General features: G+C 35.5%; 1 protein-coding gene across 5 annotated transcripts in view; it reads left to right on the forward strand.

Annotated features, from left to right (window-relative positions):
- LOC115215943 (histone deacetylase 4) overlaps window positions 1–17,907 on the forward strand; it is a 335,866-nt gene that overhangs the window by 123,396 nt on the left and 194,563 nt on the right. For all 5 annotated transcript variants that reach the window (XM_029785321.2, XM_029785323.2, XM_029785322.2 and 2 more), the window contains exon 2: window positions 3,013–3,054. The gene's annotated coding sequence lies outside the window, so the exon portion shown is untranslated. The remainder of the gene's footprint in view (window positions 1–3,012; window positions 3,055–17,907) is intronic.

Here is a 17,907-nt window from a genome sequence, read left to right on the forward strand (position 1 = left end):
TTTTGCTTCGATCAAATGGTTAAATAAAAACTGCATCCATAACAATTGTCGGGGTGGGGTCAGAGACAGTTGGGAGGAAAAGAGGAGGTTATTCATAAAGTGGTGACTCGATTTGAATGCTTGCAACAGAGTGAATTAATTCTACTAAAGGTATTCAAAGACCAAGGGTGTGGTGTTAGAATGTTAATCCAGGGGAGAGGTTAAGTCTGACATCCAAGAACTCAAAACCTGCCGCTTCCAACATTTTAACAACAATCCTACCAATCCATTGCCTTGGACACCCAAGAATTGAAAATCAAAGTTAGGAATTGAACTCTGAGCACAGAAGTCCAAAACAAACATGACAAGTTTGTTTGTTCTCTGTTCTAACAACTCTGTCTGTCTGCTGCCTGAAAGTTATAAGCAAACGGATCTGAATATGTTTGTAATTCATTCTTCTACTCTTTTAGATTAAAGAAGACTTCCTTGGCTTTTAAGCAAAGCAGTATATCATTGGACACTATCTCTTAGGGTGGAAGGAATTGACATTAATTTTGTAGGCCTTCATTCATAGATTGGCGAGAATGGGGAGACCAGTGCCATGCTTAAGTATTTGCATGGGAAAAGTGGGGGAAGGAATGAAGCAGTTTGGTGCTATTTACAACAGAGTAAATTCTGCTAAAGGCAGAATGATAGGAAGAAAACAGGCAGTGGCTAGTGGTTAAGGATCTGCCTGTTAATATGATCACAGAAGCATTTATATCAGTTTTCAGAATTACTTGTAATTTTTTCCTTTTTTTTTTTTTTAAATGTCTACATATTTTATGTAATTCCTTTTGATGAGTTGCCATTTTCATTATTGTCTGAAATAACCAAGTCATTAAATCGGATGAGGAATTCATTTCAGCCATAACTGTGCTATTTAGTAACATTACATTATTTTATCTCTTCCCCAAACACAAGTAGTATTTTAGCTTAATCCATTCACATAGTGTTTTCACTCCATCTATAGCTTTTAGTTGTTCTTATTGAGAAAGCCTACTCAACCCTGCTTGAGCAGAGGATCAATGCAAAAAACTTATCTCTGGTGCAATCTGCAATTCCAGAATACCAAATGTGCTTCTTTCTAATTTAATTTGCAAACATTGCCATGTATTATTCAGTCTTTGCTCGTGTAGCAGATGGTGACTTAATCAGTGTGTATTGGGTTTAATTTGTTGTCACCCAGTGTTTAACAATAACAATAATAATAATAATAATAATAATAATAGTAGTACTGAACAACTTACCATTTAAGCTTGTGAGAAGCAAATCCTCTCTGATCTTGCTGTAAGTGTCTGGAGTCTGGGAGAATGATATGGTTTTTGTCTATAAAGCAGAAATATTCACTTTCTAAGAGAATGAAATAGACTTAGTTTTATTAAAGAATGTATGCAAGCATGGCTGTGTGGTTCAGAAGTTTGTTACCTGCTACATGTTTTCAGGTTCAGTCCCAATGCACGACACCTTGAGCAAATGGATTTGGTTGACAGAACCTAAAAGAAGCCAGTCATCCTGTTTTGTGTGTGTGTACAGAGAGAGAGAGGTATCATAAATAAGCATCAACATCATACAAGCAGCATCATTCATCTCCAATCTTTTGTGAAAACATGTCTAGTCATGGGGAAATATTTTGCATGAAAACATTTGGTGGGATGGTTTACAGGAAGGGTATGTGACCATAGAAAAACACTGCCTCAATGAATTTCATCTGATTCATACAAGCAAAGCAAATTGGGTACGAAAATGATACAGTGACTGAATATTACTGACAATTAAACTTTGACCAGGACACTTGCAATTAGCCATCCAATGGCCAGTAATAACCCTCAGTACCCATTGGTGTCTCTTCTTTAGTGGACTTCTTCATTCATGCATGTCTGATTGCAGCATTTGTATTGATGAGCGAGATATTTGTGTAAAAAAAGAAAAGAAAAAAAGAGCTACCTATTTATTACCTGTTCTTTGATTTTGGCCATGGCATAACCTGTAAGAAAAGAATCTAAATTATTTACTGGTCTGTGGGTAAGTTATGAAAATATAGAATTTAACTTGGCTGATGGTATTCTTTGAATATGTTTTTCTCTTGAAATAAAAAGAAACAGAACTCAATGTGGAATAATGGTTTTACTTGAGATTTGGTATGGAGGAGTCTATACTCAATATATCGTATGTAAATCCACAGTTGCTGGTTTCAAGAACATACCTTCTCTTTCTTGCACATTTAACTCTTTCATACTTTGCTTTCTTCTTCCTTTTCTCTGCTTTCTTTTTCTGTTTCCTATTCATGTCCTTCCTCTTATTCTCTCTCACTATCCTTTCTTTTTTCCTTTTTCTTTTTTTATTGTTAGTTCTTCTAGTCTTGGGGCATTGGATATTGTTCAAAAACAACAAAACAACTTTTTCTTCATTATCCATTCCCTACTTGTTTCATACCAATGATCTCTGTTGTCTTTGATGTCCAGATGGATTTTTGGCTTAGTAGAAGAATGTCACTGTTCAATGATCCTTTTATTACAAATGCTGCATGTTTATTCTTTCCTGTTGTCAACAGCTTTTAGAAACTGGTCTCTCTCATCTACTGACAGACAAGTTGTAAAAGTGTGCTTTCTGCAGAGTCATCATCCATTTTCTATGCATTCATTGTTTTGACAAGTTTGTAGAATCCCATTCTCTCTCTCTCATATAATTTATAAAATTTGTATATAAAAAAAACTTCATTAGTTAATGAATGTCTTTAATTCCAGATATGTAAGTATATTAACACTTTTAATACCAATTTACATGAGACCATCCTAGTTCTGTCAAAACTTCCTGTTTCAAAGTAATCTAATCAAAATCTTCCTTTAAAATTTCATGTTTTGTACCAAACACCACCTCTTCAAAAAAATGACACGATCATTAAATTCTTTGTTATTTTCAAAGTTAATTGAAACAGAAGCACTGTATTTCAACAGGGTTAATAATTCATATTCCTTTCTTTTTCTTCTTCAGATTCCAGGAGCCATGAAATTGCCATGGAGAAAACAAATATAGGTAATTCAGGAATTTTATTGTTTTAGAATTAACCTTCTGTGTATTGCTTACACAATATTTTTCTCTGATAGCTTTAAATTTAATTTTACATCTCACAAGATTTTTGGAAAATAGTGATTTAAAACTCATCAGTTTTTTTCCATAACTGGCAAACATTCTTTATGTTATGGCATTTTTACTTCTATTTCAAAAGTTAGGAGATGTGTTAGAGTTTCTTTAAAAGAAACAATGGTTTGTAGATGTCAAAATACCAATTATAACAATTTTCTTGAAACTATATCCATGTTTTCGAATTATTCCAATTCCAGTTTGCATGGTAAGGTGAATATTACATTTTTTCATTTTACTTTTTACATGAAATTTTCCTTGCTATCAGGGTTTGACAAAATGTGATAAATTTGTATAAGTGGTAAATTAGATGGCTGTGTGATTAAGAAGTGCAATTTACATCCACATGGCTTTAAGTTCAGTCCCACTGAGTAACGCTGGGTAAGGGTTTTCTACTTTAGCCCTGAGCTAACCGAAGTCTTGTAAGTGGATTTGGTGGGCAGAAACTGAAAGAAGCGTGTCCTGCATATGATATACACATATAAAATTTGTAATAATAAGGTCAAAACAAATGATATTTTCAAAGCATTTAACACTACATTTCAGCACTTGCATAACACACAATAGGAACTACATCCCCTTGAAATGAACCTATTAAATGCTTTTAAAATATAACAAATAGTATGGCTTGATGCCAGTGCAAACTAGGCTGTCCTCACTCCATTTACATGGATACTCTTACAAGGATTTGAAGTGGCTTGTTGTGTTTGGTTCAAGCTAAAAATTATGTTACTGTGCATTGCTCCTAAGCAAAACACAAAATATATATTTGTGTATGTGTGTGTGTCCTTTCCATGGCCTAGCAGGATACTTGGCAGGGAGTGTCACCATCGTGCAAGCATTTCTAACCTTCTGTAGAAACATGCCCAGCCAAGAGGAAATGTTAACTTAGAAACTGGTGAGGGTTGCCCAGCCAAGAGGAAATGTTAACTTAGAAACTGGTGAGGGTTGATGTGAAGAAGGGCACCTCGCTGTAGAAAATTGCCCTTAACAAATTCCATTTGACCCATGCAAGTATGGAAAAGCAGATGTTAAAATTTGATAATGCTGCTACTGATGAAGATAGAGCCTTAAAACACAAGCAGACATTTGAAAGCAAGAAATGGGAATCAGAAGAGATCCCATTTACCTCTGAAAGCGTGCAGCTGATAGTGCAATACTTTAATCACACAAACATCTGAGATAAAATACAAAGGATCAAAGCATTATCTGCTGTCAGAATTAAGCTATTATTAACGAGAAACCATAACACCTGTAGTCTTTTGTCACCTTATGCAAAATATAAATACTTTGAGTGTGTGTAGATGAAACAAATTGGGTACCATTTCTGCTTCATAATTGAATTGTTAGTGATAAAGAAGATCATTATGAAATCAGCCACACCAATTTTACAAATATTGCACCATCATCATCATCTATCAACTATGACCTGTGCTTGCAATGATGGATAATCTACATATTCTACTCTATCTCAGTGCTCTAAGTTTATCAGCAGTCATAGTATTACTGTTCACATTCAGAGGCTTGATCATGTTTTGGGAAGAACTCCCACATTCTCCTGTATATTTTTTTAAATCTTTCAGTCAGGAGAGAAGGCAGTAGTTACTTGTCTTTACTGGCCCTCTGAAATTGGTTGGCTGGAAATAAAGTTGGTATTTTTAGGCTGGAACCTGGCTCAAATGCTTTCCAGGGTGAGTTCTGCTAAAGGCATCCCCAGTGCCAGGTAGTGGCGTTATACTAAGTGACAGATGAAATCTACCATCTAAATAAGCCATGGTGGGATTTGAACAAACACAAATACTGGATCAAATACTGAAAAGGCATCTAGTCCAATGTACCCACAATTCATGAAGGGACATCAACATCACTGCCATGGAGGGGCCAGCAAATGTCCTGGGTAGTACTCCATTTCTCACTAAATTAAGACAAACAAAATTCTAGTGCAATTTTGGCAGGCATGACCTCATCATCATCACAGTTTAGCATCTGTGTTCCTTGCTGGTATGGGCTGGATGGCTTGACAGAATCCGGAAAGTCTGAGGACTACATAATGCTTCAGTGTCTGCTTTAGCATCATTTCAATGGGTAGCTGGCATTAAGAATGACATCCATTTTACAGAATGTCTTGGCCACTTTTTGTGGCACCAGCAGTAGTGAGGCTGCCATGCGGCTTGCAAATCTAAAATCCCCTTTGACTAATGGAGAGACTGCAGTGGAGAGGAAGGTAGCTTTATGCTTGGAGATAAAATATAGGAAAAGAGGCCAGAACAGAAACAGAACTGGTGGCTGCATCAGGTGAGACATGGGATTAAGGAGTGAGAAAGACTGAGGATAAAAGAATGGCTGAGGCCATGGAATTTGGTTTTTTTTTCTTCACTATGAAATATTTATTGAAGATAGCTCTTTGGAGAAAGAAAAGAGTGTTTAAAGCTCCAGTATTTAAACCAACCCTATCTCACACCAAATATTGTACCTATCTTATGTTCAAACTGACAATATCTATAGCCTGTCTCACTTACCCTATATTTTAATTGTAAACAATCCCATCGTTGAAATCTTGAAGCTACAAGATAATGAATGATTAATTAAAATAATGTGATTAAATAAGCATTGTATTTGACAGAATAATAATCTATGCTAACAGGTTAAATTTGTTATTAGCAGGTATCCTCTGGTGCTCCCTGTGCATTGTTGGCATAGTATATTCAACCATATTGTTTCTTAACTATGGCTAATATTAAAAAAAGAAAAAGATTAGGTTTATTTTTGTAAGCTTCAATGAACGATTTTGTTACCATATTTCTAATGACATATACTCTCCAACTGTTTTAAATAATTTTTCATACACAATCAAGAATTTGGAGGGGTTTAGTATTATTATTATTATTATCAATGTAGTGTTAGGAACCTAAAAAAAAAAGGTTCTGGATGAAACTTTTGGTGGAAGCTTTAAATTTAATCGTGAACACTTCAAAGTGTATATTTTTTGTATCATTAGACAAGGGTGGTCACAGATGGGTTGGAATCAAAAGGTTTAAATTCCTTTGTTCTTTGTTTCTCAAGAAAGTATTATGTAATGGAAAATAATCAATAAAGAATTGTGAACTGTTTAAAAATTTGGATTTACTTTTTTGGTAAGTGCAGGCATAGCTGTGTAGTGAAGAAGCTCTCTTTATGTGTGCATGGTTCCAGGTTCAATCTCCACTGTGTGACACCCTGGACAAGTGTTTTCAACTATAGCCATGGGCTGACCAATGTTTTGTGAGTGAAATTGGTAGCTGGAAACTGGGGAAGCCCATCGTGTGTATGTGTTTACACACACACACACAATGTCCATAATGTTTTTACAATTGAAAACTTCAGAAAAATCAAGTTGTACTTAGCTTTATTAAAAACAACAGAATATTTCCACGTGAACTTCATTGGTTGCACCCAACACACCCAGACAGTACAATAAATTGTGGAAGTGGTTCTGATAATTTATGAACACCCTATATATATATCTGTGTGTGTTTGTTTCTCCCCCTCCATGCACACACACACACCACTTGACAACTGGTATTGGTTTGTTTACATCCCTCCAACTTAGTGAGTGGTTCAGTAAAAGAGCTTATAGAATAGTACCGGACTTAAAAATAAGTACTGGATTCAATTTGCTTGACTAAACCATTCAAGACGGTGCTGCAGCATGGCCATAGTCCATTGTCTGCCAAGAAGGTATGTTTTAGCTGGATACTTTTCGTAATGATAATCTGGATCCCCTGTTGAGAATCTCCCAGTTAATTTGAAGCAGCTTCTCCTGTTGAGAGTTTTCAAATCAAAAGTTTAAGGCAGAAAATTCCTGTAAATAGAGAGCGAAAGCAAAATAGGATTTTAAATAGGATATGTTGATGAAATTAATTAGTGATTTTGTTTTGTTTTTAATTGACAAGTTAATCAATTTAAGCTTAATGAAGCTAGAGAAATTGAGACAGTTACTTAAGGGTTGTAAATTTGTCATTTTATTGAACAAAGTAAACAAAAGTTTTCTTAATCTAACTGGTTTGAGTCCTGTCATCATAATCTTATATATTTGCAGAATATTGGAAATGAATGACACTGCTTGTATGACACTGACACTCATTTTTGACTTTCACATTATGTCAGGGCACTCCTACAAACACACACACACACACATATATAAATCCCTTCCCAGCTAAGCTTCTAGTTCTTCTGTCCCTACACACTTCTACTCGCCTTCTAGCTTGAAGGAGCCACCCAGCCCACTTCTGTTTATCTCTTTGCAGCACTAACATCTTTGTCATCTTCCCAGTTACAGTTAGCCACCCTTATATAATGTAGGGTAGTCATATATCTCTTCCACAGCAGGATACCTGCCTCTCTATCATACTTTGTCTCTCAACATCTAGTATAAAGTCACCTCTTTCTTTACTGCAGCTTCACTTAGTTGAGGTGGGGAGGGTCCCCTTTCTGCTTTGTCTTGCCAGTTACTTGATGAGATCCTGAATAGTGCACTCAGTAAAGTGGTTGGCATTAGAAAGAGCAGCCAACTGTAGAAACCAGGCCAAAGCTGACAATGGCAGTAAGCGCAGACCTCCAACTTGGTGGATCCTCTTTAAATATCCAACCCAGACCAGTATGGAAGGTGAACATTATAGGATGATATTCATGTATTTGTATCTATCTGGAAATATCAAGGTTTTGCCTACTTAGATTATAACTTGAAATATAAATTATTAAAAATAAAAGTAAATTGTTTCTAATTCAGTTCAAAGATGTTAATTAAGGAATCCAAAGAGTTTAGTCACAATTTCCAGTGCCTTTCAATCTGAATGTTAAATCACAATGCTATCAATTCCACCGCCTGTGATGTCAGCTTCTCAACTGTGATACAAAAATTTTACTTTCATTCATTGTTATTACAGAGTGAGGTGTGTGTGTGTGTGTGTGTGTATGACAGGCATTCAAAAAGTAATCAATTTTATATTTTCCCATCAAATCTAATGCTGTGTGAGCAAAATCCTTTGGGGGTGGGGGAGGTGACACCACCATTCCTGTGCATGCATGAAAATTTTTGTGCTGGTAGGCCATGTCTGTTCCTGGCTGTTACACCTACAGTACAAAAGTGTAGAGATATTGCATCAAGTTTTGCCAAAAGCTTGATGATATTCCAACTCAAACACCATCAAGAAGATTCAACAGATCTTTGGCGATGATGCCATGGGCAAAACTTAGATCAAGGTGTAACTGCACCTCAGAGGAAAGCTAGGCACATTAAGGCAGGCCATCCAGAAGCTGAAATGAGGAACCGATTAAGAAGTTTTGGTGGATAGTCATGGAAGACTGCCATGTAACAATCCAGGAAATTGCTCACAAAGTGAGAATAAGCACAGGGTTAGTGCATTCTATTTTAATGGAGGATTTGTGCTTGTGGAGGGTGTTGGCAAAATTCATCTCCATGGTACTGGCAGAACAGCAGAAGCAACTTTGCATGGAAATTGTCCAAGATATGCAGAATTGTACAAACCACGACCAAAACTTCATGAAGACCATCATCACTGGTGATAAGACATGAGTTCATGGCCTCTGCTCTGACGGGCACACACTACATGTCTGTACTCTAGGCATAACAGCCAGGAATTGACACAGCCTACCAGCATGAAAATTCTCACATATGTGCAGGAAGGATGGCATCACCACCCACCCAAAGGATTTTGCATATTTAACATTAGTTTTGGCAGGAATAAAAAAATCAAGTCAGATGCCTTTTGAACGCACCATATATATATATATATATAAATTATAATTGAGGGTATTTAAAAGATACCACCATGCTAGAGACAGCAGTCAAAACTTGACTCTAAAACCACATCAAATATTCATACAACACCAGGATAGATAAAGAGACTAAACTAGCAAAAAATTATTGGATAATATATAAATTTATATATATATAAATTTGTGTGTGTGTGTGTGTGTGTGTGTGTGTGTAAAAGAGAGAGAGAGCTACTTGTCCATATATTTGCTTTGCAGCTGTGGTTTCAAATGAAAACATTCAGATTGCTGTGAGTATGTTTTGAAGAAGAGTTGTTTGAAAAATGATACGTTTGTATTATATCTGAATTGATAGTTACTGCAACATGGTTCAGAATTTGAAATTTCGCTTTAATGGGGTGAATATGTTAGGAATCCAGTAATTTTGTTAACCGTGCAGTTTGTATTTTGTGTGTGTTTGAATGATGTCACTTAAAATATGATGGAAAGTTTCACTATTTATAATTTTTTGTACATAACTTAAAGTGGTGTTGTTTTCCTTAGAATTTTGGGAATCATAATTTTTGCAATGGTATTTTAGATCTTGTTTCTGTGGTTGATTAGCTTCAGGTCAACTCTGATTAAAGTTATTTGGCCACAAGTATTCCATCTTTAATTTTTTCAGACCTGTGTATCTTGAGCTACATTTTCCAATGTGTCCAGGATGTGATTTATGTGAGAATTGGTTGATATTTCTAACAGATTTTGTGATTATTTCTGATAGCAGAAACTATTTTCAAACTAGATTCTAAAGTAATGCCTTCTTGCTGGCTGGACCACATACCCTGGTTAGCTTTGAAAGCTGGACCACATACCCTGGTTAGCTTTGCTGGCTGGACCACATACCCTGGTTAGCTTTGAAGGCTGGACCACATACCCTGGTTAGCTTTGAAGGCTGGACCACATAACCTGGTTAGCTTTGAAGGCTGGACCACATACCCTGGTTAGCTTTGAAGGCTGGACCACATACCCTGGTTAGCTTTGAAGGCTGGACCACCTACCCTGGTTAGCTTTGCTGGCTGGACCACATACCCTGGTTAGCTTTGAAGGCTGGACCACATAACCTGGTTAGCTTTGAAGGCTGGACCACATACCCTGGTTAGCTTTGAAGGCTGGACCACATACCCTGGTTAGCTTTGAAGGCTGGACCACATACCCTGGTTAGCTTTGAAGGCTGGACCACATACCCTGGTTAGCTTTGAAGGCTGGATCACATACCCTGGTTAGCTTTACTGTCTGGACCACATACCCTGGTTAGCTTTGAAGGCTGGACCACATACCCTGGCTAGCTTTGAACATGTAGTCTTAAGGATTTTTACTTCTTTCTTTTTCTTTTCTACTTATTGCTATCATCTTCTTCCTCTGTTTCTGTTGGTCACTGTTTTTTTTTTTCTTAAATATGTCTATGAAAATATTTCTATGCAATATTAACAAAGAACTGGTGTAGAATGCAGAAATGGTAGAAATTCCCATTATTGTCAAAGAATAATCAGTAACTAATGTTTATGATGATGGTGCTGCAGCCTGTGTTGTGCAGATGGTAGCACTTGTACACTAGTAGTGTCCTAGCAACAAATGTTGCAGATATGAAGTTCCCATAAAACTATTTGCCTGTTTAGTAGAACTGTTGGAATAGATGTCATTTGCTGTCTTTATGAGGAAATATATTTTCATGAAATGTTAACAAAATGTCACATTCAACTAAATTCTTATATCTTTGCTTATAATTTGTGTCTGTGTTTGAGTCTGACTGGAGTATTTCCTGTATTTGTGTCTGTATATATTTCTTTATGAACATTCTTGTGCATCATAAATGGATGCATGTATGATGTGATATATGTATATATATATATATATATATATATACACACACACACACACCACACACACACACACACACACACATATATATATATTTATGTGTGTGTGTTTGAGCAGACTTGTGAGATTTACTCATTGCTTAATTTGCTTCCCGGTGGCGTTAGCAATGGTCTGCTTGACATTGCAGTGTGACTTATTATCAGTAGTAAATTGTTTCATATTCGTCTGCCTGTTTTCAACTAATCTCTCTTGGCTCGCTTCCCAGCTGTCATTCACAGCAATCTAAAAGTATCATTTGATGTCAAACAAAACATTTCTTTCGGTCGGTTGCTCACATTAGTTCAGATTGTCAAATCAGACACTGAGGCAAGCTGTACTTCAACCACTCAATATTTGCATTGTTCTTGCTATGCACTTACCTGCTTTATTCTTCATTTTTACTATTTTTATTTGCAAATGAGATTTCAGAGATAGAGAGAAAGAGTTGTGTGAAAGTAAAATTGATTAAAGCACACTTGACATGTGTTCAAACTTTGTTCTTGTGCAAGAAAGTTTACTTTGCTTAAAACAAAATCTAAGAACTTCAATACTACTACTCACATGACATGATTGAATAGTTAGCTGTAAGAAGCGCATCCTGCTATCAAACATGTACCCAAAGAATTTACATATTTACGCTTGGAAGTGTGTAACAATAACTCATAAAAGAAGAAAACTAACAGAGACATTATTAGCAAAGAGACATTAGCACTGAACAAAGAAACTTTAAGAGAAGAATTTACAGCGGTTGATTCATCTTGTGAAGGAACAGAACATCTAGTGAATAGCAAATTAGTGACTGATGTAAAAGTTTGTGGCCTTATAAATGAAAAGACAGGTGTGTGTGTGTGTATGCTTATGTACATATTCAGTGACTATGTTTACATGATTCATTGTAGTTTTTGTGTGTGTGTTGATGGTGAAGCAATTTTGATTTGGGTTCCAATCAACAAATTCAATAATTATGTAACTAGAAACTTTACCGTGGAATGTTACATTTCAGAGCATACAAGTTGAAGACAAGATCTGAAGTTAAATTGACTGACTGCGATTTTCATTCAATTGCTTAAAAGAAATGTGATAGATTTGGTTTTTCAAGTTTTGCAATGTCTGTGTTGACTGACAGAATGTTATTGAAATATGAAAGGCACTTAACTTTTGTTGAAATTTACTACAAATATTTGAATTTACAGAACATCCCAAACACATTCAATATTTTCTTCTATCTGAAGTTTTTCTTTCACTTAAAGAACTTTCATTTTCATCCTGCATCTCTTACATCTCTGACGCCTTCTTTAACCCGTTTCATATCAACCAGTCTGAAACCAATGGTGGCTTTATCATAAAAATTTCCAGTTTTAAAATGATGTAAAACCATCCTTCAAACGTTTGTCACTATTCAAACATAAATTAACAAAGTTATTTCATTATTCCAGTTCTATATTTAAGAGATGAGGAATTATGTACATTATTTACATTTGATGGATATTTGTCCTCATCTTGTTTGTTGCTAACACAACGTTTCAGCTGATATACTCTCCAGCCTTCATCAGGTGTCATGGGGAAATTTCAAACCTGGGTTCTCATTCCTAAGGTATTTTTCAATGTTGTTGTTATTATTATCATTGTTCATTCAGGTCACTGCCTCCGCCATATGCCTGTGGGTATGAGCGTGGGTATATCAGCTGGAAAGTTGTGTTAACAACAAACAAGATGAGGACAAATATCCATCAAATGTAAATAATGTTATTTCATTAAATTCTTTATTTTCAAAATTAATTGAAACAAATGTAGTGTATTTCTAATGAAATATGGTAACAAATGGGTTAATGAGGCAATGGGCTGTCAATGGTTTTGAATTCACGTTCAACATATCAGATATGATCTACTGTTAAGGCAAATGTCAATTCTTTTTTTTTTTTTTTTGTCATTACTAGCAGTATCGCCTGGTGTTGCTCGGGTTTGTAAGGGAAATAACTATATAAGCATTTTTAGAGAGTTATAGCCAAAAGATAGCAAAAAAATGCATTAAAAATGGGAAAAAAATGGTTAAATTTTTTTAAATCGTTGACTCATCGTAGACATTTTTAGAGAGTTACTTCCCTTATATAATAGCGAAAAAATGCATTAAAATGGGAAAAAATTATGGTAAATTTTTTTTAAATCGTAGACTCATCGTAGATGTGTGCTTATACCCAGAAGGGATCGATATGAATCACAACTATAAGATACCCGGCTTTGGTTAAACTGCACCGCAAAATGTGGGAGTAGTTAGGAATCTAAATCGTAGGAGACAGACACACAACTTGACTTTTATATATAAAGATTTCTAAATTAGAATGTTGTGAATCTTCTTTTCCTCTTTCTTATCATCACTGGTTATATGTACATTTTAAAATCTCGGCACAAATTAATCTCTGTATTGCTAAATCCAATATCATTCCTTTCATAAAAATTTTCTGATATCTGTTGCCACTAGCCTTTCCCAGATTTTAGTTTTAATTACTTTTGCCAGGCCTTTAAGACTAGCAACATTATTATGGTTGTTGATCCATTTGAATTTTGGGAAGTTGATGTCTGTGAGAAAGACAAAAGCAGGGAAAGAAATCCAAACATTTGCAATTGTGGGTGGAAAGATTGAGAAAAGTCTGAAAATTTGCATTTATTTTTAAGGTGGGACATAAAAGGGACAATGAATGGGAAAAGGAAAAATGGGTGCATCAGGGGGTTCATATGACTGAGAAGGGAGGCACATTCAGAAGAATAACAAAAGGTGGGGGTTGATTTATAATCAGTTCTCTTAGCTTTAAAATGTTGGAAGTGAAAATAATGATGATGATGATGACATCAGTCTTTCTCTCTCACTTGATCTAAAACAGTTCTGAATCATTTTAATATTTTGTTTGAGTTTAGCAATTAACACATTCACTCTTTATTTTATTCTTTCTTTTAAGAACTTTAAAAATAAAGGCCAAAAGAAATAGTTAATAGCATGTATATGTATATGTTAAAAAATTTGCAAATGTAAATTATCTGTCAAAATACCTCTCTCTCTCTCTCTCTCTCTCTCTCTCTCTTGCTCTTTCTCTCTCTGAAAGGTTCTGTTATCTATCAAACCATAAAACTTCAATTTGCAAACTAATAATGGGTTTTCTTATGATGATAAAATTCAAATTAGAAATGACATGTTTTGCTGCAGGATCCTAGTGGAGTGCCTCCTCAAATGTTCAAATATTTGTCACTTTTGAGTGTCTTGTCATTCACAAGTCACCCTACTCAATGTCAACACAACTGTCTCTCCAAATACTAACAGTTCCAGAAAGAAGGTTACATGAGTGTTTATGGACATAACACAAATACATGCATGTAGACACATGGTGCACATGGACCAAAAGAAAGCAATTTATTCTGTAACTTAGTATATTTATTTGTATGTCAGAAATTTAGATTATTGATTGTGTGATGATAGTCAAAGTTGCAGTTTATTATTGAAGAAGACAAATGTTGTTTTTGTTTGTGAATTAATATTCATCCTTGATTTGTTTGTTTTTGGAGAAGAAAAATCTTTAAAAATATTAATGAATATAAACTAAACATAATTGTTTATTTTATACCTGAAATATGTTTAGAAACAAAAAAAAAAAAAAGCAAGAGTTTTAAAATTTTGTTGGTTTAGTTTGGTCTTAAAAGAAAAAGATTTGGGGAAAAAAATACTAACTAAAAGAGCTGTATGTAGAACTCAAATAGAAAAGTATTGTTTGGTTCATTAAAGTTGTTTTCGTTTCTGTTTTAATTGGAAAACAGAAAACAAACAAGAAAGAGTATTTTAAATTGTATTTTATTAATTTTTGTTCAGTTTATTTTAATTTGTATTTTTCCTGAGTGATAAAATCAAGGCTTTGGCACCAACAGTGTGTAATGCAACTTTCTACATTTTGACTTCCATGTGGTTTGTTGCGTCAATTAATTAACTATATATAGTCGTTCTCCTAACAGTTCTTTTGAGGTCTCTTATATTTTCTTTTCAAGAAAGATTCTATTTCAAGTATGTGTATGTTTGTGTATGAGGGTCGGATGGGGGCATATGTCTATTTGTTATGTTGTCTCTTTATTTATTTAAACTGTTTAACTTCTAAAACCAAAATTGAAAGAAGAAAATCTTTCTTTTTCTGGTGGTAGTTGGTATGTTAAAATCTCTTCCACCACAATCCTTCAAAATACTATTTATATATTTAAGCAAATGTTGTAGAACTATTATGTCAACAATTTTTATAGCTGAATTGAGTGTTTTTAGTTGGGTTTGGGGGTCATAAGGAGAGAAGAGTGTCATCCTTTATGTGCTTTTTATTGGCTTTTGCCTTTTCCCTTTCCATAAATCATTAACAAGGAAGATTGAGATTTAGGAAAGAATCTCATTTTGGAAGATAATGTAGTCGTCACCAGTATCATCTAAGACTAAGACTACATATTAATGTCAGTGGTGGTGGTGGTGGTGGTTTTGATAATGTTTACACTTGTGATGCCAGGGTGCAGCAGAGTGCAAGGTATTGCACTCAACAGAAATGAAAATTTCAGGTTAATTGTTGTTGCTCATAGTTTTCGTTAAACTTTTTAATATATTACATAATAGTTACTGTTGTTGCCATCATCATCATCATCATCATCATCATCTTTTATGCCTGACATAGGTTGAATGGTTTGATAGGATCCAATTTAATTTGAGGACTGTGTTATGCTCCAACATCTTTGGAATGGTTTCTATGGCTGGATGCCCTTCCTAATACCAACCACTTTACTGCATGGACTGAGTGCTTTTGTCTTGGCACCAATCCCAGTGAGGCCACCATGTGAATGGCAAGACTCTTTGACTGAGTGGGAGCGTTACAGAGACGGTGGGGGAGGGCAGCTTTATGTTAGGTGTTGAAGGGTTAAAGTATGAAAGAAGGGCTGGGAACAGGTGTTTTGCTGTAGAGAAACTACATGCCTACTTTCCATGATATAAGATTTTTTGGGATTAATCAGGGTGGAACTGGAAAGAGAGATAAAGTTGCTTACCTGTTTACAGTCATTGAACTGAGGGAATGGGGAATGCCTTGAAAGTTTTTTTGTAGTTGATCACATCATTCCTGGTGCTTATTGTAATGGTTTCTGTTTCTTTGTGCCTCTAAGATTCTAGACATAAACAAAAACATAGCTTTTTTTTGTTCAGGTGCTATCAATGTAAAAACAGAGGCACACACACACACACACAACAAGCTTCTACTGAAGATGTTATGCAGCAGGATCAAACCCATGACCACATGGTTGCCTATCAAACTTCTCATCTACACAGCCACACCTTTGCCTATATTTGTGTATGTTCACACACGCAGGCACATGTACATACACACTCACGTTTTTCTGTATGTTAGTATGTTTGTGCATAGAGACAAATGTGTTCTGTTTGTATGTGTTGGTCTATGTACACTTTATAATATGCATGCAAATACTTGAATGTTTATTCGTGTTTCTGAGTCCACACACACACACAGCAACAGTATGTAATCGGTGTATTGCAGCATTACACACACGCACACATGCAAGCACACACACGTGTACTATTTGTTTCTATCTGACAAATATTTAGCATCACAGAAGGCCTTGGCATAGCTCTTTGTAGTTTCCACAGTATTGTTTGTTTTATGGGTGAAGGTCTGCTCGTCCAACAACAAACCTTTCTTTTTTCCTCTGTGATCTAAGAAAACACTTGTGAATTATACACGAGCAACATGTTGTCGTACCACTTTCAGGCTAGATGAACTTGTCTGATGGGTGTTTAATGCCCTGGCTGTGAACATAAGACAATGCAAGTGACGAGATATTAACAGCTGACCTCTGGATTGGTTGTTGAACATTAACTCTGCCGTTGATTCATTCCCTATTTGAACAGAAATAATGGGTGGTAGCGATGGATAATAACAATAATCCCCTCCATCATAGGTTCATGGCCTGACATATTTTTTGCGGGGGAGGGGGGGGTCAAGTGAATTATATCAACCTCAGTATTTGACTGGTATTTATTTCTTCAAATTTGCTTTGGCAGCATTTGAACTCAGAATGTAAAGTTGGATGAAATACCACTAAGCATTTTGTCCGGCATGCTAACAATTCTGCCAGCTCATCACCTTAATAATAATAATAATAATAATCTTCTAAAGGCACAAGTCCTGAAATTAGTGGTCAAGGGACTAGTTGATTACATTGACCAAATAAAGGAAGACAGCAATGAAAGCTACAAGTACATGCAGAGTTCACGGAATAAAACACAAAATGACAGAAGAGGGAAGAGTAAAAAAGGGTGCTTAGGCAGGTCAGAAGTTTCAGTAAATTTTGGGAAGCATGGAATTGTTGAAGGGTGCAATATCTTGACAGCTAACAACTGATGTTGGTAATCTTTTCCATGTCTTGGCAATTCTTTATATGGAAAAACGTTTTTGGAATTTATGAGCAAATTGTAATATGTGTGTTTACAAAAGACGTCTTTTTTTTTTTCCTCATTTTCTTTGTAAGACTTTCACTTGTATATTGTATGGTGAAAAGATAGTTGATTCCTTTTTCATTGAAGAACATTTTGCTTCCATTGTTTGTTCTTCTGTTTGGTGATATAAGAACATTGTTGGTAGGACTAATGGAAAGGTGACATGTGACAGGGTGCACTGTTGATAATAAGTGTGTTGTGGTTTGATGTTCATCAGGATTATTCTTGCTTTTACTGTTGCCATGCTGGGGAACCACCTTCAAGGATTCTATTTGTTCATATAGATCCCTCCCCGCAGTACTTATTCCAGTCTGGTATTTATGTTATTGATTGAATTAAGTCAATAAATCAATCAATATGGTTCAATCATATCAAATTCCAGTACTGGTTATTGATTTTATTGAGGTCGAACCACTAATTCACAGGTCACCATGTAAATCCAGCATGAGTTGACTGGAGGCAAATGTCTTTATGCAGGCAACAGGCTTTCACATGCTTTCCATCTCCCAAATTCTTCTCCCAGACCAGTGGTCAACAAGGGGCTACAAGTCAGC

Source organism: Octopus sinensis, linkage group LG9, assembly GCF_006345805.1.
Source record: "Octopus sinensis linkage group LG9, ASM634580v1, whole genome shotgun sequence".
Lineage (NCBI taxonomy): Eukaryota > Metazoa > Mollusca > Cephalopoda > Octopoda > Octopodidae > Octopus > Octopus sinensis.